Below are 25,305 nucleotides of genomic sequence, written 5' to 3'. Positions count from 1 at the left end.
GTTAGCATGCTTGAAGTATTATTATTTTTATGTCAATATTAAAATCTTGTCTAGAATCTTTTGGATCTAAACATTCATGCCGCAATAAAGAGAATTACATTGAAAATTATGTTAGGTAGCATTCCACATCAAAAATTCTGTTTTTATCATTTACCTACTCGAGGACAAGTAGGAATTAAGCTTGGGGATGCTTGATACGTCTCCAATGTATCTATAATTTTTGATTGCTCCATGCTATTATATTATCCATCTAGGATGTTTTATATGTATTTATATGGTATTTTATATGATTTTTGGGACTAACCTATTAACCTAGAGCCCGGTGCCAGTTTCTATTTTTTCCTTGTTTTTGAGTTTTACAGAAAAGGTATACCAAACGGAGTCCAATTGACATGCCAACTTTTGATGATTTTTTATGGACCAAAAGAAGCCCCCGGAGTAAAAGAGTTGGGTGAGAAGAGTCCCGGGCTGTCCACGAGGGTGGGGGCGTGCCCTACCCCCCCCCCCGGGCGCGCCGCCCTATCTCGTGGACGACTCGGAGACCCCCCTGACTTGTTCCCGACGCCAAAAATTCCTATAAATATAGAAACCTCCAGAAAATAACCTAGATCGGGAGTTCCGCCGCCGCAAGCCTCTATAGCCACCGAAAACCAATCTAGACCCATTTCAGCACCCTGCCGGAGAGGGGAATCCCTCTCCGGTGGCCATCTTCATCATCCCGTCTCTCTTCATGATGAGGAGGGAGTAGTTCACCCTCGGGGCTGAGGGTATGTACCCGTAGCTATGTGTTTGATCTCTCTCTCTCTCGTGTTATCGATTCGACACGATCTTGATGTATCGTGAGCTTTGCTATTATAGTTGGATCTTATGATGTTTCTCCCCCTCTACTCTCTTGTAATGGATTGAGTTTTCCCTTTAAAGTTATCTTACCGGATTGAGTCTTTAAGGATTTGAAAACACTTGATGTATGTCTTGCATGTGCTTATTTGTGGTGACAATGGGATATTCACGTGATCCACTTGATGTATGTTTTGGTGATCAACTTGCGAGTTCGGTGACCTCATGAACTTATGGATAGGGGTTGGCATACGTTTTCGTCTTAACTCTCCGGTAGAAACTTTGGGTCACTCTTTGAAGTTCTTTGTGTTAGTTGAATAGATGAATCTGACATTGTGTGATGCATATCGTATAATCATACCCACGGATACTTGAGGTGACATTGGAGTATCTAGGTGACATTAGGGTTTTGGTTGATTTGTGTCTTAAGGTGTTATTCTAGTACGAACTCTAGGACAGATTGAATGGAAAGAATAGCTTTGTGTTATTTTACTACGAACTCTTGAATAGATCGATCAGAAAGGATAACTTTGAGGTGGTTTCGTACCCTACAATAATCTCTTCGTTTGTTCTCCGCTATTAGTGACTTTTGGAGTGACTCTTTGTTGCATGTTGAGGGATTGTTATATGATCCAATTATGTTATTATTGTTGAGAGAACTTGCACTAGTGAAAGTATAAACCCGAGGCCTTGTTTTGAAGCATTGCAATACCGTTTGTGCTCACTTTTATCATCAGTTACCTTTCTATTTTTATATTTTCAGATTACGAAAACCTATATCTACCATCCATATTGCACTTGTATCACCATCTCTTCGCCGAACTAGTGCACCTATACAATTTACCATTGTATTGGGTGTGTTGGGGGACACAAGAGACTCTTTGTTATTTGGTTTCAGGGTTGTTAGAGAGAGACCATCTTCATTCTACGCCTCCCACGGATTGATAAACCTTAGTGAAGGAAATTTGCCCTAGAGGCAATAATAAAGTTATTATTTATTTCCTTATATCATGGTAAATGTTTATTATTCATGCTAGAATTGTATTAACCGGAAACTTAGTACATGTGTGAATACATAGACAAACAGAGTGTCATTAGTATGCCTCTACTTGACTAGCTCGTTGAATCAAAGATGGTTAAGTTTCCTAGCTATAGACATGAGTTGTCATTTGATTAACGGGGTCACATCATTAGAGAATGATGTGATTGACTTGACCCATCCTGTTAGCTTAGCATGATGATCATTTAGTTTGTTGCTACTGCTTTCTTCATGACTTATACATGTTCCTCTGACTATGAGATTATGCAACTCCCGAATACTGGAGGAACACTTTGTGTGCTACCAAACGTAACAACGCAGCTGGGTGATTATAAAGGTGCTCTACAGGTGTCTCCGATGGTACTTGTTGAGTTGGCATAGATCGAGATTAGGATTTGACACTCCGATTGTCGGAGAGGTATCTCTGGGCCCTCTCGGTAATGCACATCACTATAAGCCTTGCAAGCAATGTGAATAATGAGTTAGTTGCGGGATGATGCATTACGGAACGAGTAAAGAGACTTGCTGGTAACGAGATTGAACTAGGTATTGAGATACCAACGATCGAATCTCGGGCAAGTAACATACCGATGACAAAGGGAACAATGTATACCGTTATGCAGTTTGACCGGTAAAGATCTTCATAGAATATGTAGGAGCCAATATGAGCATCCAGGTTCCACTATTGGTTATTGACCGGAGATGAGTCTCAGTCATGTCTACATAGTTCTCGAACCCGTAGGGTCCACACGCTTAACGTTCGGTGACGATCGATATTATGAGTTTATGTGTTTTGATGTACCGAAGATTGTACGGAGTTCCGGATGAGATCAGGGACATGACAAGGAGTCTCGAAATGTTCAAGACGAAGATCGATATATTGGAAGGCTATATTCGGACATCGGAAAGGTTCTGAGTGGTTCGGGTATTTATCAGAGTATCGGAGAGTTACAGGAATTCGCCGGGAGTATATGGGCCGTATTGGGCTTGAGGGGAAAGAGAGAGGGGAGTCTGCGCCCCCAAGGCCTAGTCCGAATTGGACTATGGGGAGGGGCGGCGCCCCCTCCTTCCTTCTCTTCTCTTTTCCCTTTCCTTCTCTCCTACTCCTACTACATGGAAGGGGGGAATCCTACTCCCGGTGGGAGTAGGACTCCCCAGGGCGCGCCATAGTAGAGGGCCGGCCCTCCCCCTCCTCCACTCATTTATATACGAGGAGGGGGGCACCCCATGGACACACAAGTTGATCAGTTGACATTTTAGCCATGTGCGGTGCCCCCCTCCACCATAATCCACCTCATTCATATCATAGCGATGCTTAGGCGAAGCCCTGCGTTGGTAGCATCATCATCACCGTCATCATGCTGTCGTGCTGACGGAACTCTTCCTCGAAGCTCTGCTGGATCGGAGTTCGTGGGACGTCACCAAGCTGAACGTGTGCTGAACTCAGAGGTGCCGCATGTTCGGTACTTGGATCGGTCGGATCGTGAAGACGTACAACTACATCAACCGCGTTCTCATAACGCTTCCACTTATGGTCTACGAGGGTATGTGGACGACACTCTCCCCTCTCGTTGCTATGCATCACCATGATCTTGCGTGTGGGTAGGATTTTTTTTTGAAATAACTGTGTTCCCCAACAGTGGAGTCCGAGTCGGGTTTATGCTTAGATGTTATATGCACGAGTAGAACACAAAGGAGTTTTGGGCGTGTGTATATACATATTGCTTGCTGTCACTAGTTGATTCTTGATTCAGCGGCATTGTTGGATGAAGCGGCCCAGACCGACATTACGTGTATGCTTACGCGAGACTAGTTCTACCGACATGCTTCGTACACAGGTGGCTAGTGAGTGTCTGTTTCTCCAGCTTTAGTTGAATCGGATTCAATGAATAGGGTTCTTTTTGAAGATCAAAAAGCAATTACTATACTGCGTTGTGTTTTTTGATGCGTAGGTAAGAACAGTTCTTGCTCAGCCTGTAGCAGCCACGTAAAACTTGCAACAACAAAGTAGATGGCGTCTAACTTGTTTTTGCAGGGCATGTTGTGATGTGATATGGTCAAGACGTGATGAGATATAAATTGTTGTATGAGATGATCATGTTTTGCTAAAGTTATCGGCAACTGGCAGAAGCCCTATGGCTGCCTCTGTTAGAAATATGCCCTAGAGGCAATAATAAAATGGTTATTATTATGTTTCCTTGTTCATGATAATTGTCTATTGTTCATGCTATAATTGTATTAACCGGAAACCGTAATACATGTGTGAATACATAGATCGTAATATGTCCCTAGTAAGACTCTAGTTGACTAGCTCGTTGATCAATAGATGGTCATGGTTTCCTGACCATGGACATTGGATGTCATTGATAACGGGATCACATCATTAGGAGAATGATGTGATGGAAAAGACCCAATCTTAAGCGTAGCACAAGATTGTGTAGTTCGTTCGCTAAAGCTTTTCTAATGTCAAGTATCATTTCCTTAGACCATGAGATTGTGCAACTCCCGGATATCGTAGGAATGCTTTGGGTGTACCAAACGTTACAACGTAACTGGGTGGCTATAAAGGTGCACTAGAAGTCTCTCCAAAAGTGTCTGTTGGGTTGGCACGAATCGAGACTGGGATTTGTCACTCCGTATGATGGAGAGGTATCTCTGGGCACACTCGGTAATGCATCATCATAATGAGCTCAATGTGACTAAGGAGTTGGTCACGGGATCATGCGTTATGGAACGAGTAAAGTGACTTGCCAGTAATGAGATTGAACAAGGTATTGGGATACCGACGATCGAATCTCGGGCAAGTAACATATCGATGGACAAAGGGAATTGTATACGCGATTGATTGAATCCCCGACATCGTGGTTCATTCGATGAGATCACGTGGAACATGTGGGAGCCAACTGATGTATACTACACAACCTTCTTCTTGTAGACGTTGTTGGGCCTCCAAGTACAGAGGTTTGTAGGACAGTAGCAAATTTCCCTCAAGTGGATGACCTAAGGTTTATCAATCCGTAGGAGGCGTAGGATGAAGATGGTCTCTCTCAAGTAACCCTGCAACCAAATAACAAAGAGTCTCTTGTGTCCCCAACACACCCAATACAATGGTAAATTGTATAGGTGTACTAGTTCGGCGAAGAGATGGTGATACAAGTGGTATATGGATGGTAGATACTAGTTTTTGTAATCTGAAAATATAAAAACAGCAAGGTAACTAATGATAAAAGTGAGCGTAAACGGTATTGCAATGCTAGGAAACAAGGCCTAGGGTTCATACTTTCACTAGTGCAAGTCCTCTCAACAATAATAACATAATTGGATCATATAACTATCCCTCAACATGCAACAAAGAGTCACTCCAAAGTCACTAATAGCGGAGAACGAACGAAGAGATTATGGTAGAGTACGAAACCACCTCAAAGTTATTCTTTCCAATCGATCCGTTGGGCTATTCCTATAAGTTTCACAAACAGCCCTAGAGTTCGTACTAGAATAACACCTTAAGACACAAATCAACCAAAACCCTAATGTCACCTAGATACTCCAATGTCACCTCAAGTATCCGTGGGTATGATTATACGATATGCATCACACAATCTCAGATTCATCTATTCAACCAACACATAGAACCTCAAAGAGTGCCCCAAAGTTTCTACTGGAGAATCACGACGAAAACATGTGCCAACCCCTATGCATAGGTTAATGGGTGGAACCCGCAAGTTGATCACCAAAACATACATCAAGTGAATCACGTGGTATCCCATTGTCACCACAGATACGCATGGCAAGACATACATCAAGTGTTCTCAAATCTTTAAAGACTCAATCCGATAAGATAACTTCAAAGGGGAAACTCAATCCATTACAAGAGAGTAGAGGGGGGACAAAACATCATAGGATCCAAATATAGCAAAGCTCGAGATACATCAAGATCGTATCACCTCAAGAACACGAGAGAGAGAGAGAGAGAGATCAAACACATGGCTACTGGTACATACCCTCAGCCCCGAGGGAGAACTACTCCCTCCTCGTCATGGAGAGCACCGGGATGATGAAGATGGCCATTGGAGAGGGATTGCCCCCTCCGGCAGGGTGCCGGAACGGGTCTAGATTGGCTTTCGGTGGCTACGGAGGCTTCTGGCAGCGGAACTCCGGATCTATTGTGCTCCCGGATGTTTTTAGGGTATATGGAGATATATAGGCGGAAGAAATATGTCAGGGGGGGCACGAGGGTGGAGGGCGCGCCCAAGGGGGTGGGCGCGCCCCTGCCTTGTGGCTTCCTCGTAGATCCCCTGACGTGCACTCCAAGTCTTCTGGGCTTCTTCTGATCCAAAAATAAGTTCTGTGAAGTTTCAGGTCAATTGGACTCCGTTTGGTTTTCCTTTTCTGCGATATTCTAGAACAAGGTAAAAACAGAAAATGGCACTGGGCCCATAAACATCCAAAACAGAAGATAATATAGCATGGAGCAATCAAAAATTATAAATACGTTGGAAGCATATCACCAACATGGGTATCCAGATCCCCCTGTTGGTTATTGGCCGGAGAGATGTCTCGGTCATGTCTACATGCCTCCCGAACCCGTAGGGTCTACACACTTAAGGTTCGATGACACTAGGGTTATAGGGAAAGTTTGTACGTGGTTACTGAATGTTGTTCGGAGTCCCGGATGAGATCCCGGACGTCACGAGGAGTTCCGAAATGGTCCGGAGGTAAAGAATAATATATAGGAAGTGAGGATTTGGTCACCGGAAGTGTTTCGAGCATCACTGGTAATTCCACCGGGAGGGGTCACCTGCCCCGGATGCGTGCATGGGCTAAGAGTGGGAAGGGACCAGCCCCTGAGTGGGCTAGTGCGCCTCCCACCAAGGCCCAAGGCGCAGCTAGGAGGAGGAGGGGGAAACCCTAGGCGCAGATGGGTCTAAAGGCCCACCCTAGGGCGCGCCCCCCTCTCTCCCTCTTGGCCGCCCCCTCCAGTCCCATCTAGGGCTGCCGCACCCCCCAGGGTGGGAACCCTAGAGGGGGCTCAACCACCTCCCCTCCTCCTATATATAGTGGGGTTTTTTGGGGCTGCCAAGGACACGAGTCTTTCTCTCCCTCGGCGCGGCCCTACCTCTCCACATCCTCATCCTTTGTAGTGCTTGGCGAAGCCCTGCTGGAAACCACACTGCTCCAACACCACCACGTCGTCGTACTGCTGCTGGAGTTGTCTTCCCCAACCTCTCCCTCCTCCTTGCTGGATCAAGGCGCGGGAGACGTCACCGGGCTGCACGTGTGTTGAACGCGGAGGCGCCGTTGTTCGGTGCTTAGATCGAAATCGACCGTGATCTGAATCGCTGCGTGTACGACACCTCCAACCGCGTTCTTGTAATGCTTACGCATCATGGCCTTTAAGGGTATGAAGATACACTCCCCTCTCTCTTGATGCTAGTCTCTCCATAGATTGATCTTGGTGACACGTAGGAATTTTTTTGAATTATTGCTACATTCCCCAATAGTGGCATCATGAGCTAGGTCTATGCGTAGTTTCTATGCATGAGTAGAACACAAGATGTTGCGGGCGTCGATTTTGTCAATTTACTTGCCGTTACTAGTCTTATCTTGATTCGACGGCATCGTGGGATGAAGCGGCCCGGACCGACCTTACACATACGCTTACGTGAGACTGGTTCCACCGACTGACATGCACTAGTTGCATAAGGTGGCTAGCCGGTGTCTGTCTCTCCCACTTTAGTCGGATCGGATTTGATGAAAAGGGTCCTTGTGAAGGGTAAATAGAAATTGGCATATCACGTTGTGGTTTTGGCATAGGTAAGAAACATTCTTGCTAGAAACCTATATCAGCCACGTAAAAAACTTGCAACAACAATTAGAGGACGTCTAACTTGTTCTTGTAGCATATGCCGTGTGATGTGATATGGCCAAAAGGATGTGATGAATGATATATGTGATGTATGAGATTGATCATGTTCTTGTAATAGGAATCACGACTTGCATGTCGATGAGTATGACAACCGGCAGGAGCCATAGGAGTTGTCTTAATTTATTTATGACTCGTGTGTCAATGAAAACGCCATGTAATTACTTTACTTTATTGCTAACCATTAGCCATAGTAGTCGAAGTAATAGTTGGCGAGGAAACTTCAGGAAGACACGATGATGGAGATCATGATGATGGAGATCATGGTGTCATGCCGGTGACGATGGTGTTCATGTCGTGCCTCAAAGATGGAGATCAAAGGCGCAAGATGATATTGGCCATATCATGTCACTTTATGATTTGCATGTGATGTTTGTCATGTTTACATCTTATTTGCTTAGAACGACGGTAGCATAAATAAGATGATCCCTCACTAAAATTTCAAGAAAGTGTTCCCCCTAACTGTGCACCGTTGCGAAGGCTTGTTGTTTCGAAGCACCACGTGATGATCGGGTGTAATAGATTCTAACGTTCGAATACAACGGGTGTAAGCCAGATTTACACATCCAAAACACTTAGGTTGACTTGATGAGCCTAGCATGTACAGACATGGCCTCGGAACACGAGAGATCAAAAGGTTGAACATGAGTCGTATAGTAGATACGATCAACATGGAGATGTTCACCGTTGATGACTAGTCCGTCTCATGTGATGATCGGACACCGCCTAGTCAATTCGGATCATGTATCACTTAGATGACTAGAGGGATATCTATCTGAGTGGGAGTTCATTGAATAATTTGATTAGATGAACTTAATTATCATGAACATAGTCTAAATTTTCTTTGCAAATTATGTTGTGGATTAATAGCTCGTGCTCTAGCTCTTTGTTTTAATACGTTCCTAGAGAAAGACTAAGTTGAAAGATATTGTAAGCAATTGTGCGGACTAGGGACATAGTCCGAGGATTTTCCTCACTGCTACACAGAAGGCTTCTGTCCTTGATGCACCGCTGGTGTGCCAACCCCTCTGGCGTCGTCTGTGGATGTTGTGAACATCTGGTAGACACGTTCTGATGACTACCTGATAGTTTAGTGCGCCATGCTTTACAACTTAGAGTTGGGGCTCCAAAAGCGTTTTGAACGCCATAGAACATATGAGATGTTCGAAGAGCTGAACTTGGTATTTCAAGCTCATGCCCGTGTTGAGAGGTTGAGACCTCTGACAAGACCTTTGCCTACAAGATGGAGGAGAATAGCTCAGCCAGTGAGCATGTGCTCAGAATGTCTGGGTACTTCAATCACTTGAATCAAGTGGGATTTAATCTTCCAGATAAGAGAGTGAATGACAATAGTTCTCCAGTCGCTATCACCAAGCTACTAGAGTTTTGTGATGAACTATAACATGCAAGGGAAGTTAATCCCGGAGTTGTTCATCGTGCTTAAGGCCGTGAAGGTAGAAATCAAGAAGGAGCGTCAAGTGTTGATGGTTAACAAGACAACTAGTTTCAAAGAAGGGCAAGGGCAAGAAGGGAAACTTCTTGAATGGCAAGCCAGTTGCCGCTCTAGTGAAGAAACCCAAGAACCCAAACCCGAGACAAAGTGCTTATATTAGGGGAATAGTCACTGGTAGCGGAACTGCCTCAAATACTTGGTAGATAAGAAGGCTGTCAACTTCAACAAAAGTATATTTGATATATGTGTGTTATTGATGTGTACCTTACTAGTACTCCTAGTAGCACCTGGGTATTAGATACCGGTTCAGTTGCTAATATTGGTAAACTCGAAACAAAAGCTACGGAATTAATGGAGACTAGCTAAGGGCGAGGTGACGATGTGTGTTGGAAGTGTTTCCAAGGTTGATGTGATCACCATCGCACGCTCCCTCTACCTTCGGGATTAGTGTTGAACCTAGATAAATGTTGTTTGCATTGGTGTCTGTGTTGAGCATGAACATGATTAGATCATGTTTATTGCAATACAATTATTCATTTAAGTAAGAGAATAATTGTTATTCTGTTTACATGAATAATACCTTCTATGGTCATGCACCCAATGTAAATGGTTTATTGAATCCCGGTCGTAGTTATACACATGTTCATAACATTGATGCCAAAAGATGTAGAGTTGATAATGATAGTACCACTTTCATGTGGCACTGCCGCTTAGGTCATATTACTGTAAAGTGCATGAAAGAACCTCCATGCTAATGGACTTTTGAAGTCACTTGATTTTGAATCACTTGGCACATATGCAAACCATGCCTCTTTGGCAAGATGACTAAAACCCCGTTCATTGGAACAATGGAACGGGCAAGTGACTTGTTGGAAATCATACATGCTGATGTGTGCGGTCCGATGAGTGTTGACGCGCGCGGTGGTATCGTTATTTTCTCACCTTCACCGGTGAATTGAGTAGATATGGGTATATTTACTTAATGAAGCATACGTTTGAAATGTTTGAAAAGTTCAAGCAATTTCATAGTGAAGTTGAGAATCATCGTAACAAGAAGATCAAGTTCCTTCGAACTGATCAAAGGGAAAGTATCTGAGTTATGAGTTTGGCAATCACTAAAGACAAGGTGGAATCGTTTCATAGTTGACGCCGCCTGGAACACCGTAGCATGATGGTGTGTCCGAACGTCATAATCGAACCTTATTGGATATGGTGTATGATGTCTCTTACCAATCTACCGCTATTTTTAGGGGTTATGCATTAAAGACAATTACATTCACTTCAAAAAGGGCACCATCTAAGTCTGTGGAGACGACACCATATGAACTATGGTTTGGCAAGAAACCAAAGTTGTTGTTTCTTAAGGTTTGGGGCTACGATGTTTATGTCGATAGGCTTCGGTCAGAAAAGCTCGAACCCATAGCGGAAAATTGTGTCCTCATAGAATACCCAAACAAGACGATTGGGTATACCTTCTATCTCAGATCTGAGGGCAAAGTGTTTGTCGCTACATGTCCTTTCTCGAGAAAGAGTTTCTCTCGAAAGAATTGAGTGGGAGGAAGATAGAACTTGATAAGGTTGTTGAACCTTCACTTCGACCAGAGAGTAGTGCAGCACAGAAAGATGTTTCTGTGGCAACTACGTCAGTTGAAGAGAAAGCTAATGATGATAATCATGAAGATTCGGATGAAATTACCATCAAACCTCGTAGGTCGACAAGGGTGTGTACAACTTCTCAGTGGTAACCCTGTCTTAAAGGTCATGTTGTTGGACAACGATGAACCTATGAGCTATGAAGAAGCGATGTTGGGCCCGGATTCCAACAAATGGCTAGAAGCCATGAAATCCGAGATAGGATCCATGTATGAGAACAAAGTATGGACTTTGGTGGACTTTCCCGATGAACGGCAAGCCATTGAGAATAAATGGATCTTTAAGAAGAAGACAGACGCTGATGGTAATGTCACCATTTGTGAAGCTCGACTTGTCTCAAAGAAGTTTCTGACAAGTTCAAGGAGTTGAATATGATGAGACTCTCTCAATCATAGCGATGCTAAAGTCTGTTAGAACTATGTTAGCAGTTGCTGCATTTTCATTTATGAAATCATGCAGATGGATGTCAAAACAAAGTTTCCTTGATGGTTTCTGTGAGGAAAGGTTGTATGTGATACAACCAAAAGTTTTTGTCAATTCTAAGGATGCTAAAAGGTATGCAAACTCTAGCGATCCTTCTATGGACTGGAGCAAGCATCTCAGAGTTGGAACATACGCTTTGATGAGGCAATCAAAGCATTTGGGTTTACACAAAGTTTGCAAGAAACTTGTATTTGCAAGAAAGTGAGTGGGAGCACTACAATATTTCTGATAGGTATATATGGATGACATATTGTTGATCAGAAATGATGTAGAATTTCTAGAAAGCATAAAGGGTTGTTTGAATGGAGTTTTTCAAAGGAAGACCTGTGTAAAACTGTTTACATGTTGGGTATCAAGATCTATAGAGATAGATCAAGATGCCTGATAAGACTTTCAGAGAGCACATACCTTGACATGATCTTGAAGGAGTTCAAGATGGATCAGTCAAAGAAGGAGTTCTTGCCTGAGTTGTGAGGTGTGAAGTTAAGACTTGAAGCTCGACCACGGCAGAAGAAAGAGAAAGGACGTAAGTCGTCCCCTATCCCTTAGCCATAGGCTCTATACGATATGCCATGCTGTGTACCACGATGTGCCTTGCCACATGTCTGGAAAGGGGGTACAAGAGTGATCCAGGAGTGGATCATTGGACAGCGATCAAAATTGTCCTTATGAATAAGGAAATTTCTCGGTTATGGAGGTGATAAAGAGTTCGGTGTAAAGGTTTACATCGACGCAAGCTTTAACACCTATCCGGATGACACTGAGTAGCAAACCGGATACGTATAGTGGAGCAACCATTTGGAATAGCTCCAAGTGGAGCATAGTAGCAACATCTACAATATGAAAATCGAGATTTGTGAAGAACACGCGCATCTGAATGTTGCAGACCCATTGACTGACACTTCTCTCATAAGCATAACATGATCAAACCCTAGAACTCATTGAGTGTTAATCACATGGCGATGTGAACTAGATTATTGACTCTAGTAAACTCTTCGGGTGTTAGTCACATGGCGATGTGAACTATGAGTGTTAATCACATAACGATGTGAACTAGATTATTGAATCTAGTGCAAGTGGGAGACTGTTGGAAATATGCCCTAGAGGCAATAATAAAATGGTTATTATTATATTTCCTTGTTCATGATAATTGTCTATTGTTCATGCTATAAGTGTATTAACCGGAAACCGTAATACATGTGTGAATACATAGATCGTAATATGTCCCTAGTAAGCCTCTAGTTGACTAGCTCGTTGATCAATAGATGGTCATGGTTTCCTGATCATGGACATTGGATGTCATTGATAACGGGATCACATCATTAGGAGAATGATGTGATGGATAAGACCCAATCTTAAGCGTAGCACAAGATCGTGTAGTTCGTTTGCTAAAGCTTGTCTAATGTCAAGTATCATTTCCTTAGACCATGAGATTGTGCAACTCCCGGATACCGTAGGAATGCTTTGGGTGCACCAAACGTTACAACGTAACTGGGTGGCTATAAAGGTTCACTACAGGTATCTCCGAAAGTGTCTGTAGGGTTGGCACGAATCGAGACTAGGATTTGTCACTCCGTATGACGGAGAGGTATCTCTGGGCCCACTCGGTAATGCATCATCATAATGAGATCAATGTGACTGAGGAGTTGGTCACGAGATCATGCATTATGAAACGAGTAAAGTGACTTGCTGGTAACGAGATTGAACGAGGTATTGGGATACCGACGATCGAATCTCAGGCAAGTAAGATACCGATGGACAAAGGGAACTGTATACGGGATTGATTGAATCCCCGACATCGTGGTTCATCCGATGAGATCATCGTGGAACATGTGGGATCCAACATGGGTATCCAGATCCTGTTGTTGGTTATTGGCCGGAGAGATATCTCGGTCATGTCTACATGCCTCCCGAACCCATAGGGTCTACACACTTAAGGTTCGATGATGCTAGGGTTATAGGGAAAGTTTGTATGTGGTTACCGAATGTTGTTCGGGGTCCCGGATGAGATCCCCAACGTCACGAGGAGTTCCAGAATGGTCTGGAGGTAAAGAATAATATATAGGAAGTGAGGTTTTGGTCACCGGAAGTGTTTCGGGCGTCACCGGTAATGTACCAGGACCACCGGAAGGGTTCCGGGGGTCCACCGGGAGGGGTCACCTGCCCCGGAGGCGTGCATGGGCCAAGAGTGGGAAGGGACTAGCCCCTGAGTGGGCTGGTGCGCCTCCCACCAAGGCCCAAGGCGCAGCTAGGAGGAGGAGGGGGAAACCCTAGGCGTAAATGGGCCTAAAGGCCCACCCTAGGGCGCACCCCCCTCTCTCCCCCTCTTGGCCGCCGCTCCAGTCCCATTTAGGGCTGCCGCATCCCCTAGGGTGAGAACCCTAGAGGGGGCGCAGCCACGTCCCCTCCTCCTATATATAGTGGGGGGTTTTTGGGGCTGCCAAGGACACGAGTCTTTCTCTCCCTCGGCGCAACCCTACCTCTCCACATCCTCATCCTTCGTAGTGCTTGGCGAAGCCCTGCTGGAAGCCACGCTGCTCCAACACCACCACGCCATCGAGCTGCTGCTGCTGGATTTGTCTTCCCCAACCTCTCCCTCCTCCTTGCTGGATCAAGGCGCGAGAGACGTCACCAGGCTGCACGTGTGTTGAACGCGGAGGCGCCGTTGTTCGATGCTTAGATCGGAATCGACTGCGATCTGAATCGCTGCGTGTAAAACTCCTCCAACCGCGTTCTTGTAATGCTTGCGCATCGCGATCTTCAAGGGTATGAAGGTAGACTCCCATCTCTCTCGTTGTTAGTCTCTCCATAGATTGATCTTGGTGACACGTAGGAATTTTTTTGAATTATTGCTACGTTCCCCAACAGTCTCTTTATTGCATAAGATGCAAGTGACATGTAATTGCTTTACTTTATCACTATGCGATAGCAATAGTTGCAAAAGCAATAGTTGGTGAGACGACCATGTGACGACACATTGATAGAGATCAAGATGATGGAGATCATGGTGTTATGCCGGTGACAATAGAGATCATGAGGTACTTTGGAGATGGAGATCAAAGGCGCAAGATGATCATGGCCATATCATGTCACATATTTTGATTGCATGTGATGTTTATCCTTTATGCATCTTATTTTGCTTAGTTCGGCGATAGCATTATAATATGATCTCTCACTAAATTTCAAGGTATAAGTGTTCTCCCTGAGTATGTGATAACCCACAAGTATAGGGGATCGCAACAGTTTTCGAGGGTATCGTATTCAACCCAAATTTATTGATTCGACACAACGGGAGCCAAAGAATATTCTCAAGTATTAGCAGCTGAGTTGTCAATTCAATCACACCTGGAAACTTAATATATGCAGCAAGGTATTTAGTAGCAAAGTAATATGATAGTAGTGGTAACGGTGGTAAAAGGTAACAGTAGCAAAAGTAATATTTTTGGTGTTTTATAGTGATTGTAACAATAGCAACGGAAAAGTAAATAAGCGAAGAACAATATATGAAAAGCTTGTAGGCAATGGATCGGTGATGGAGAATTATGCCGGATGCGGTTCATCATGTAACAGTCATAACCTAGGGTGACACAGAACTAGCTCCAATTCATCAATGTAATGTAGGCATCTATTCCGATTATAGTCATGCGTGCTTATGGAAAAGAACTTGCATGACATCTTTTGTCCTACCCTCCCGTGGCAGCGGGGTCCTAATAGAAACTAAGGGGGATTATGGCCTCCTTTTAATAGTGTACCGGACCAAAGCATTAACACATAGTGAATACATGAACTCCTGAAACTACGGTCATCACCAGGAGTGGTCCCAATTATTGTCACTTTGGGGTTGCCGGATCATAACACATAGTAGGTGACTATTGACTTGCAAGATAGGATCAAGAACTCTCATATATTGATGAAAACATAATAGGTTCAGATCTGAAATCATGGCACTCGGGCCCTAGTGGCAAGCATTAAGCATAGCAAAGTCATAGCAGCATCAATCTCAGAACATAGTGGATACTAGGGTTCAAACCCTAACAAAACTAACTCGATTACATGATAAATCTCATCCAACCCATCACCGTCCAGCAAGCCTACGATGGAATTACTCACACACGGCGGTGAGCATCATGAAATTGGTGATGGAGGAAGGTTGATGATGACGATGGCGATAGATTCCCCTCTCCGGAGCCCCCAACGGACTCCAGATCAGCCCTCGTGAGAGAGTTTAGGGCTTGGCGGTGGCTCCGTATCGTAAAACGCGATGAATCCTTCTCCTTGGTTTTTTTCTCCCCGAAAGTGAATATATGGAGTCAAGGTTGAGGTCGGTGGAGTGTCAGGGGCCCATGAGGCAGGGGGCGCGCCTAGGGGGTAGGGCGCGCCCCCCACCCTCGTGGACAGGTGGAGGCCCCCTGACGTGGATCTTCCTTCCAGTATTTTTATATATTCCAAAATAATTCTCCGTTGATTTTCAGGTCATTCCGAGAACTTTTATTTCTGCAAAAAAATAACACCATGGCAATTCTGCTGAAAACAGCGTATGTACGGGTTATTTCCATTCAAATCATGCAAGTTAGAGTCCAAAACAAGGGCAAAAGTGTTTGGAAAAGTAGATATGACGGAGACGTATCAACTCCCCCAAGCTTAAGCCTTTGCTTGTCCTCAAGCAATTCAGTTGATAAACTGAAAGTGATAAAGAAAAACTTTTACAAACTCTGTTTGCTCTTGTTGTTGTAAATATGTAGAGCCAGCATTCAAGTTTTCGGCAAAGATTATGAACTAACCATATTCACAATAACATTTAGGTCTCATGTTTACTCATACCAATGGCATAATCAACTAGTGAGCAATAATAATAAATCTCGGATGACAACACTTTCTCAAAACAACATGATATGATATAACAAGATGGTATCTCGCTAGCCCTTTCTGAGACCGCAAAACATAAATGTAGAGCACCTCTGAGGATCAAGGACTGACTGGAAATTGTAATTCATGGTAAAAGAGATCCAGTCACAGTCATACTCGATGTGAACTAATAATAATGGATGCAAATGACAGTGGTGCTCTCCAACTGGTGCTTTTTAATAAGAGGAGGATGACTCAGCATAAAAGTAAATAGATAGGCCCTTTGCAGAGGGAAGCAGAGATTTGTAGAGGTGCTAGAGCTCGGTTTTGAAATAGATATGAATAATATTTTGAGCGGTATACTTTCATTGTCAACATAACAACCGAGAGATGGCGATATCTTCCATGCTACACACATTATAGGCGGTTCCCAAACAGAATGGTAAAGTTTATACCCCCCTCCACCAACAAACATCAATCCATGGCTTGCTCGAAATGAATGCCTCCAACTAACAACAGTCCCGGGGGAGTTTTGTTTGCAATTATTTTGATTTGATTTACATAAAGCATGGGACTGGGCATCCCGGTGACCAGCCATGTTCTCGTGAGTGAGCAGCGGAGTCCACTGCTCTTGAGAATAACCCGCCTAACATGGAAGATAAGGACAACCCTAGTTGATACATGAGCTATTCGAGCATACAAAATAGAATGTTTATTTTAAGGTTTAGAGTTTGGCACATACAAATTTACTTGGAACGGCAGGTAGATACCGTATATAGGTAGGTATGGTGGACTCATATGGAATAACTTTGGGGTTTATGGAATTGGATGCACAAGCAGTATTCCCGCTTAGTATAGGTGAAGGCTAGTAAAAGACTGGGAAGCGACCGGCTAGAGAGCGACAACAGTCATCATTACAAAAAAAAGACACATCCGTGAAATTTTGGGCCGAACGAATTTTTTTGTCATACTTATGCCACTTCTATGACGATAATTGTGACAAAACCCGGTATCATCATAGATGTGGTGGGGTCCTGCTTCTATGACAAAAAATCATGACAGAAAATGGGCTTTTCGTCCTGGGCGGGCCGGAGACGCAGCTGCATGACATTCTTTGCGCTGTCCATGACGAAAAAAATTGTGGTAGAAGCGAGGGCGAGGAAAATATCAGGGTGTTCCCGGTTACGGTGGGTGGTCGGGGCTGAGCGATGTGTGTTTCTCTCGTACACGCACGCGCGTGGGTGTGAGGCATTGGGATCTAACTGAACCCGAGCGAGGCGTTGGGATCTAACTGAACCCGAGCGATTGCACTACAGGCTACGCGTTACTGAACCCGAGCGATCGATCGATGGCTGTTAACTGAACCCGATCGAGCGATTCCTTCGCTACTGCTGCTAACTGAAGCCGATCGATGCTGCCTCTAGATGAACAGTGAGCGTTGCTGGAGGGGTAGGGTTGGATGAACAGTTCCCGGTGGGGGTGGATGAACAGGACCCCGTGGTGTTGCCTCTGGATGAACAGGACCCCGATCGATCGAGCCGGTTGGGGCTGGATGAACAGGACCCCGTGGAGGGCAGGATGAACAGGACCACCCCGTGGAGGGCAGGATGAACAGTAGACGGTGGAGGGCTGGATGAACAGTAGCCCGTGGAGGGGTGGTTGAACAGGAGCCCGTGGAGAGGGCTGGTTGAACAGTAGCCGATGGAGTAGCGCGCGGTGGAGGCTGGATGAACAGGAGCCCGTGGATGAACAGTCACAGGTGGAGGCTTAAGGAGGTCGACGGTGGATGAACAGTGATAACCCACAAGTATAGGGGATCGCAACAGTTTTCAATAAGTAAGAGTGTCGAACCCAACGAAGAGCTAAAGGCAGAACAAATATTCCCTCAAGTTCTATCGACCACCGATACAACTCTACGCACGCTTGATGTTCGCTTTACCTAGAACAAGTATGAAACTAGAAGTACTTTGTAGATGTTGTTGGATAGGTTTATAAGATAATAAAGAGCATGTAAATAAAAAGTAGGGGCTGTTTAGGTAAATACACAACTAAGTTAGTTTTAGTAAAGAGCTTTTTGTTACGAGAAAGTTATTTGTCCCTAGGCAATCGATAACTAGACCGGTAATCATTATTGCAATTTTATATGAGGGAGAGGCATAAGCTAACATCCTTTCTCTACTTGGATCATATGCACTTATGATTGGAACTCTAGCAAGCATCCGCAACTACTAAAGATCATTAAGGTAAAACCCAACCATAACATTAAAGTATCAAGTTGTAACACCCATGATGCGGCTATATCTCCCACGTGTCGAAGCATGACTTAGAGGCATAACCGCATAGTAGCCATGTCACAAGAGGGTTAATCTTTACACATCCCATGTACTGAATAAGAAAGGGATAAAGAGTTGGCTTACAATCGCCACTTCACACAATACATGAATATAGCATTACATCATCCAGAATACAATCAAGGTCCGACTATGGAACCAAATAAAGAAAGACAACCCCTAATGCTAGATCCCCGATCGCCCCAACTGGGCTCCTTGCTAGCTCTTGAGCACTGCGTTGGTTTTCCCCGAAGAGGAAGGGATGATGCAGCAACGTAGCGTAAGTATTTCCCTCAGTTTTTGAGAACCAAAGTATCAATCCAGTAGGAGGCTACGCGCGAGTCCCTCATACCTGCACAAAACAAATAAATCCTCGCAACCAACACAAATAGGGGTTGTCAATCCCTATAAGGCCACTTACGAGAGTGAGATCTGATAGATATGATAAGATAAGATTTTTGGTATTTTTGTGATAAAGATGCAAAGTAAAATAAATGCAAAGTAAATAACAAAGGAAATAACTAAGTAGCAGGAGATTAATATGATAAAGATAGACCCGGGGGCCATAGGTTTCACTCGTGGCTTTTCTCGAGAGCATAAGTATTCTACGGTGGGTGAACAAATTACTGTTGAGCAATTGATAGAATTGAGCATAGTTATGAGAATATCTAGGTATGATCATGTATATAGGCATCACGTCCGAGACAAGTAGACCGACTCATGCCTGCATCTACTACTATTACTCCACTCATCGACCGCTATCCAGCATGCATCTAGAGTATTAAGTTAAAAACAAAGTAACACCTTAAGCAAGATGACATGATGTAGAGGGATAGACTCATGCAATATGAAGAAAACCCATCTTGTTATCCTCGATGGCAACAATACAATACGTGCCTTGCTGCCCCTAATGTCACTGGGAAAGGACACTGCAAGATTGAACCCAAAGCTAAGCACTTCTCCCATTGCAAGAAAGATCAATCTAGTAGGACAAACCAAACTGATAATTCGAAGAGACTTGCAAAGATAACCAATCATACATAAAAGAATCCAGAGAAGATTCAAATATTATTCATAGATAGACTTGATCATAAACCCACAATTCATCAGTCTCAACAAACACACCGCAAAAAGAAGATTACATCGAATAGATCTCCACAAGAGAGGGGGGGCATTGTATTGAGATCCAAAAATAGAGAAGAAGCCATCTAGATACTAACTATGGACCCGTAGGTCTGAGGTAAACTAGTCACACTTCATTGGAGGGGCTATGGTGTTGATGTAGAAGCCCTCCGTGATCAATGCCCCCTCCGGCGGAGCTCTGGAACAGGGCCCAAGATGGGATCTCGTGGATACAGAAAGTTACGGTGGTAGAATTAGGGTTTTGGCTCTGTATCTGATCGTTTGGGGGTACGTAGGTATATATAGGAGGAAGGAGTACGTCGGTGGAGCAACAGGGGGCCCACGAGGGTGGAGGGCGCGCTTGGGGGGGGGGGGTAGGCGTGCCCCCTACCTCATGGCCTCCTCTTTTCTTTCTTGACGTAGGGTCCAAGTCTACCGGGTCTTGTTCATTGAGAAAATCACGTTCCCGAAGGTTTCATTCCGTTTGGACTCCGTTTGATATTCCTTTTCTTCGAAACCCTAAAACAGGCAAAAAACAGCAATTCTGGGCTGGGCCTCCGGTTAATAGGTTAGTCCCAAAAATAATATAAAACTGGATAATAAAGCCCAATAATGTCCAAAACAGTAGATAATATAGCATGGAGCAATCAAAAATTATAGATACGTTGGAGACGTATCACTCCTCTACTGATCAACTGGAAACGAAACAACACAACAAACACGATCTTCATCGAGCTCCCACTTGAGCTAGGTTGTGTCACCTGCACGGTATCATCGGCACTTGCAACTGTTTTGGAAATATCTATGAGTCACGGGGACTCAACATTCTCACACCCTCGCGATCAAGACTATTTAAGCTTATGGGTAGGAAAGGGGTAATGAGGTGGAGCTGCAGCAAGCACTAGCATATATGGTGGCTAACATACGCAAATAAGAGCGAGAAGAGAAGCAATGCACGATCGTGAACTACAAGTGATCAAGAAGTGATCCTGAAACTACTTACGATCAAGCATAACATGAGACCGTGTTCACTTCCCGGACTCCGCGGGAAAGAGACCATCACGGCTACACACGCGGTTGATTCATTTTAAATTAAGTTAAGTGTCAGGTTTTCTACAACCGGATATTAACAAATTCCCATCTGCCCATAACCGCAGACACGGCTTTCGAAAGTTCAAAACCCTGCAGGGGTGTCCCAACTTAGCCCATCACAAGCTCTCACAGTCAACGAAGGATATTCCTTCTCCCAGGACGACCCGATCAGGCTCGGAATCCTGGTTACAAGACATTTCGACAATGGTAAAACAAGACCAGCAAAGCCGCCTGATGTGCCGACAAATCCCGATAGGAGTCGCACGTATCTCGTTCTCAGGGCACACCGGATGAGCGCTACGTACAACTAAAACCAAACCTCGAGTTTCCCCGAGGGGGCGCTTCAAAGGACTCTAGTTTGGACCAACACTCAGAGGAGCACTGGCCCGGGGGTTTAGAATAAAGATGACCCTTGAGTCTACAGAACCCAAGGGAAAAAGGCTTAGGTGGCAAATGGTAAAACCAAGGTTGGGCCTTGCTGGAGGAGTTTTATTCAAAGCGAACTGTCAAGGGGTTCCCATTATAACCCACCCGCGTAAGGAACGCAAAATCAAGGAACAAAACACCGGTATGACAAAAACTAGGGCGGCAAGAGTGGAACAAAACACCAGGCATAAGGCCGAGCCTTCCACCCTTTACCAAGTATATAAATTTATTAAAGTAAACAAGATATAATAATGATATCCCAACAATAACCATGTCCCAACAAGGAACGAACTTCATCTTCACCTGCAACTAGCAACGCTATAAGAGGGGCTGAGTAAAGCGGTAACATAGCCAAACAACGGTTTGCTAGGACAAGGTGGGTTAGAGGCTTGGCATGGCAATATGGGAGGCATGATAAAGCATGTGGTAGGTATCGCGGCATGGCAAAAGAGCGAGCAACTAGCAAGCAAAGATAGAAGTAATTTCGAGGGTATGGTCATCTTGCATGAGATCCCGCAAGGAAGAAGAACGGGTCCAAGAAGAAGGCAAACGGGCGTAGTCGAACAGATCCTCATAACTCCGGAATAAAACCGAAGCTAACGAGAGAAGCAACCCGGAAAGAAACAAGCAACATAATAAACAAGCATCACATAAACATGACATGTTGCACAATCAAGTATGATGCATGTCCGGTTTAAATAAGCATGGCATGGCAATATGCACAAACAGTACTACAAATTAAGTGGAGCCCAATATGTAACGAGTTGCATATTGACGAAACGCCACGTGACTTATTTAGTTCTCTCCTATTTAAACTACTCAACAAAATTAAATTTTGTTTAAACATGGCAAGAGCTGGAGCATAAGTAAACTAAACATTTGGGCAAGTTTAAATGAGGCTGGAAATAGCAAACAACAATTCCGGTAAATCCTCATGTGCATTTAGCAATTTAAGCAAGCAACAATTTAAACATTCTAGAAGTTGTTATCATGATGCGGATGACATATGCAAGTTTATGCAATTTTAATAAAAATGTTGATAAGAGCATTATGATGCATTTGTCACCGTGGTGGAAAGAAAGGGTGCCACGGCGACGAATCCGAAAATGTTGCCACGGCAACATATCGGTTCTGGTGGCTCAGGGAGATATCGGTGCAAAAGGAAAAGTGATGGGAGCGTGTCATGCAAGGATGGTGGGGTGCTCCCGGATACCGGGTTCCCACATGTCGGTGACAAGGCAAAAGAGGGGCAACGTGCACCGACAATTCAGACTCGAGGCGAATAGGGGTGCATCTCAAACAACATGCATTCGTTCTCGGACGGTCGTTCTCGGCGGTTATACCTTCGAAGCGAGCGTTTCGAGGCGGACGGGTACGATGGGACGTGGAGGAAGTAGTCGTTCCACGATGGTGGTAGAAGTAGTGGTACTATCGGTCCTCGATGGTAGTGGTACCCGTTTTTCTGTAGATGTTCGGGCCAACAAGCGGGTACTTGGCGCAACATAGGTCTCCGGGGTCGTCGGGTACACGTTCACATTGTAGTCGTTCTCGCGAGGATAGTGGAAGTAGTGGTACACGACGATGGTAGTTGTATGCGAGTCTTGTGACCCACGGTTCTTCGGAGATGGTAGTTGTTCTCGGTTTGTAGATGAGCTTGACGGATCCGAGGGCTCCAGCCATCGGGGTACTTGGCGCAACGCCGTGTAGTCGTACACATTCCATAGATGTTCATGTCATCGGTGTCGTGGTACTTGGGGTCTTCGGACTTTCCGGTCCCGTTCTTGCAACGACAGTCGTTCACGTTCGTTCGGAGAGGTACTTGGTCTTGCGAAGAGGTACTTGGCATAAATCCACGGAGACGGTCTTGACATGCAACAAGCAACAACGCGGTGTACAGATGCAGCAGTGGTCTTGCCGGTGTCGTGGCCGGAGCGGGGTGGACCTGGCAAGGTCCTGCCCTGGGTCGGCGTTGGTCGGTGGTGAGTAGCAGCTCGGGCCGAGGACCCGTGGTGGTGCTGCTCTGCACAAAGGAGGACATACCAGGAGTAGGGGCGCTTGGTCTCTGGTCGGACATGGCGCGGTGCAGGCAGGGTGCGGCTCAGGCTACTGCTGCTCGCGTGCTCTAGCGCAGGCGGAGCCAGCAGCGAGGAGGCGAAGGGAGCAGGGGTACACGGGGAGGGGGTTTGCGGGCGAGCAACCAGGCACACGGCAGGGAGCCATTGCACGCGAGGAAGAGGAAGCGGAGATCCGCGACACTCACAGAGGAGCTCGAGGTCGAGGCAATGATATGGAGGAAGGAATCGAGGGGCGCAGGAGGATGGCTGGGGTGCACGGAGCGGCGACGGTCGCCGGAGCTTGAGAGCGCGGGGCCGCGACGTTCGCGGTGGCGGTGGCAGGCCTGGTCGAGAGGGAGAGATGAGGAGCGAGGCCCCTGGCGATGCTGGAGGGAAGGGAACGAGGGAAGGGGAGAGGAGATGGGATCGAACGAACATCTCCCTGAGCTGACGACGCAAGGAGGAAACGAAGGAGAGGAGGGGATCGATCGGGATGTGGCTAGGGTTAGGAAGGCGGCTGGGCCAATCGGCCGGCGCGGGAGGCTCGATTGGACAAATGGGCCACGGAGAAGCAGCGAGCTGGTTGTTGGGCAAGTTGCAGCTGGGCTGGGAGGCCAGCTAGGCTCTTCTCTCTCCTATTTCCTTCTCTTTACATTAACAGAGAAATAAGAGAATGGAAAAGAGAGAAGAGAAGGTTAGAGGAAGAATTTCAGCATGTGGTTAATTTTCTTGGACTCAAAAAAATATGCTTGGTCCGAGAAAATTAGAAAAGTCCAGATCGAACGATAAGAATTCAAACTCATTTGAATTTAATTCAAATGGGTTTGAACTAGGATGAGGTTTTAGGAGTATCCAAAAATGTTGAGAATTTTGGTAGAGCTTTGGAAAATAGAGAAATGATATATAGCAAAGTTAGAAGCCAAGAATTGTGATAACAAAGGCATTGGGATTTATGCAAGTGTGTTAAGGTGAATTCCAAAATAGTGGAATATTTAATATAGCTCCCTAATATTGTTGTATATGTTGTAAAGAGAATCACCATGTGAATTCCCTCGGTTTAAATGGACCAAAGATCCATGCAATTTATTTAAGTGAGTTTTAGTTGGCTTTGAGAAAATGATGGCAAGATGACATGATGCAATGATGAATGCAACGAACCAAACAAATCACACGACGAAACCCGGAAATCATGGAAGGCACCTAAAGCTCTGGTTTTGGGGCGTCACGACACTCCACCACTACAAGAGGATCTCTTCCTGAGATCTAGGATGGCACCGGAGAGAAACGGAAGAGGAAGAGAAGAGGTAAAACTAAGTTGCTTCTTTGACAAACGAGTGAAACCAACGAGCCTTGAGAGGTTAAACAAATTGAAAGAAAGAATGCAACGAAGAAGAACAAAGTTGAAAACACTCTGTTAGAAAAGAGGAACAAGGAACCTTACGGGAACCTTGTAGGTTGAAAGACATAAGAAAAAAGGTTGCAATGGAGAAGAAGTACATGCAAGCACTCCGGTAGAAACGAGATGTACAAGGATCGATAAAGATCAATTACGATAACACTCCGGTTGGAAAAAGGAAGGCATAGAATATCATCTTGACAAGATGAGAGGATACTTGATGAAATCAACAACACACTGCCTCCGGAACAACTGTAAGAATGGAATCAAAAGAACGGAGGAGAAAACAACATCTTCTACCTCAAATGAGCTTGAAAAAGCATCTTTAGGAGAAGGGTCGAACGGAGTTGTTGGAAAAACCAACAACGAAAGGAGTAAGCTTGATGTTGGCTTATGGAAAACATCTCGAAATTTGAGTGAAATTCTGCCACTAACGGAAATAATAGATTGGATTGATATCAACAAGGAGACGAGAAACTTATTTCACCAGGAGGATAAATGAAGAACTTGGGTCATTTATAAGCACCATAAATAACTACAATCCTTAGGGAAAAGCTTTAGGTGAAATATAACCCAATATAAGTCCAATGAAGAGATTGATGGGTTGCAAAGGATCTCATGAACGAATTGAAAATGATGGGTTTAAAATATG

Source organism: Triticum aestivum, chromosome 3A (genome assembly GCF_018294505.1).
Source record: "Triticum aestivum cultivar Chinese Spring chromosome 3A, IWGSC CS RefSeq v2.1, whole genome shotgun sequence".
In the NCBI taxonomy this organism is placed as follows: domain Eukaryota; kingdom Viridiplantae; phylum Streptophyta; class Magnoliopsida; order Poales; family Poaceae; genus Triticum; species Triticum aestivum.
The sequence above is the reverse complement of the archived record's forward strand: the minus strand, read 5'-3'. Positions refer to the sequence as shown.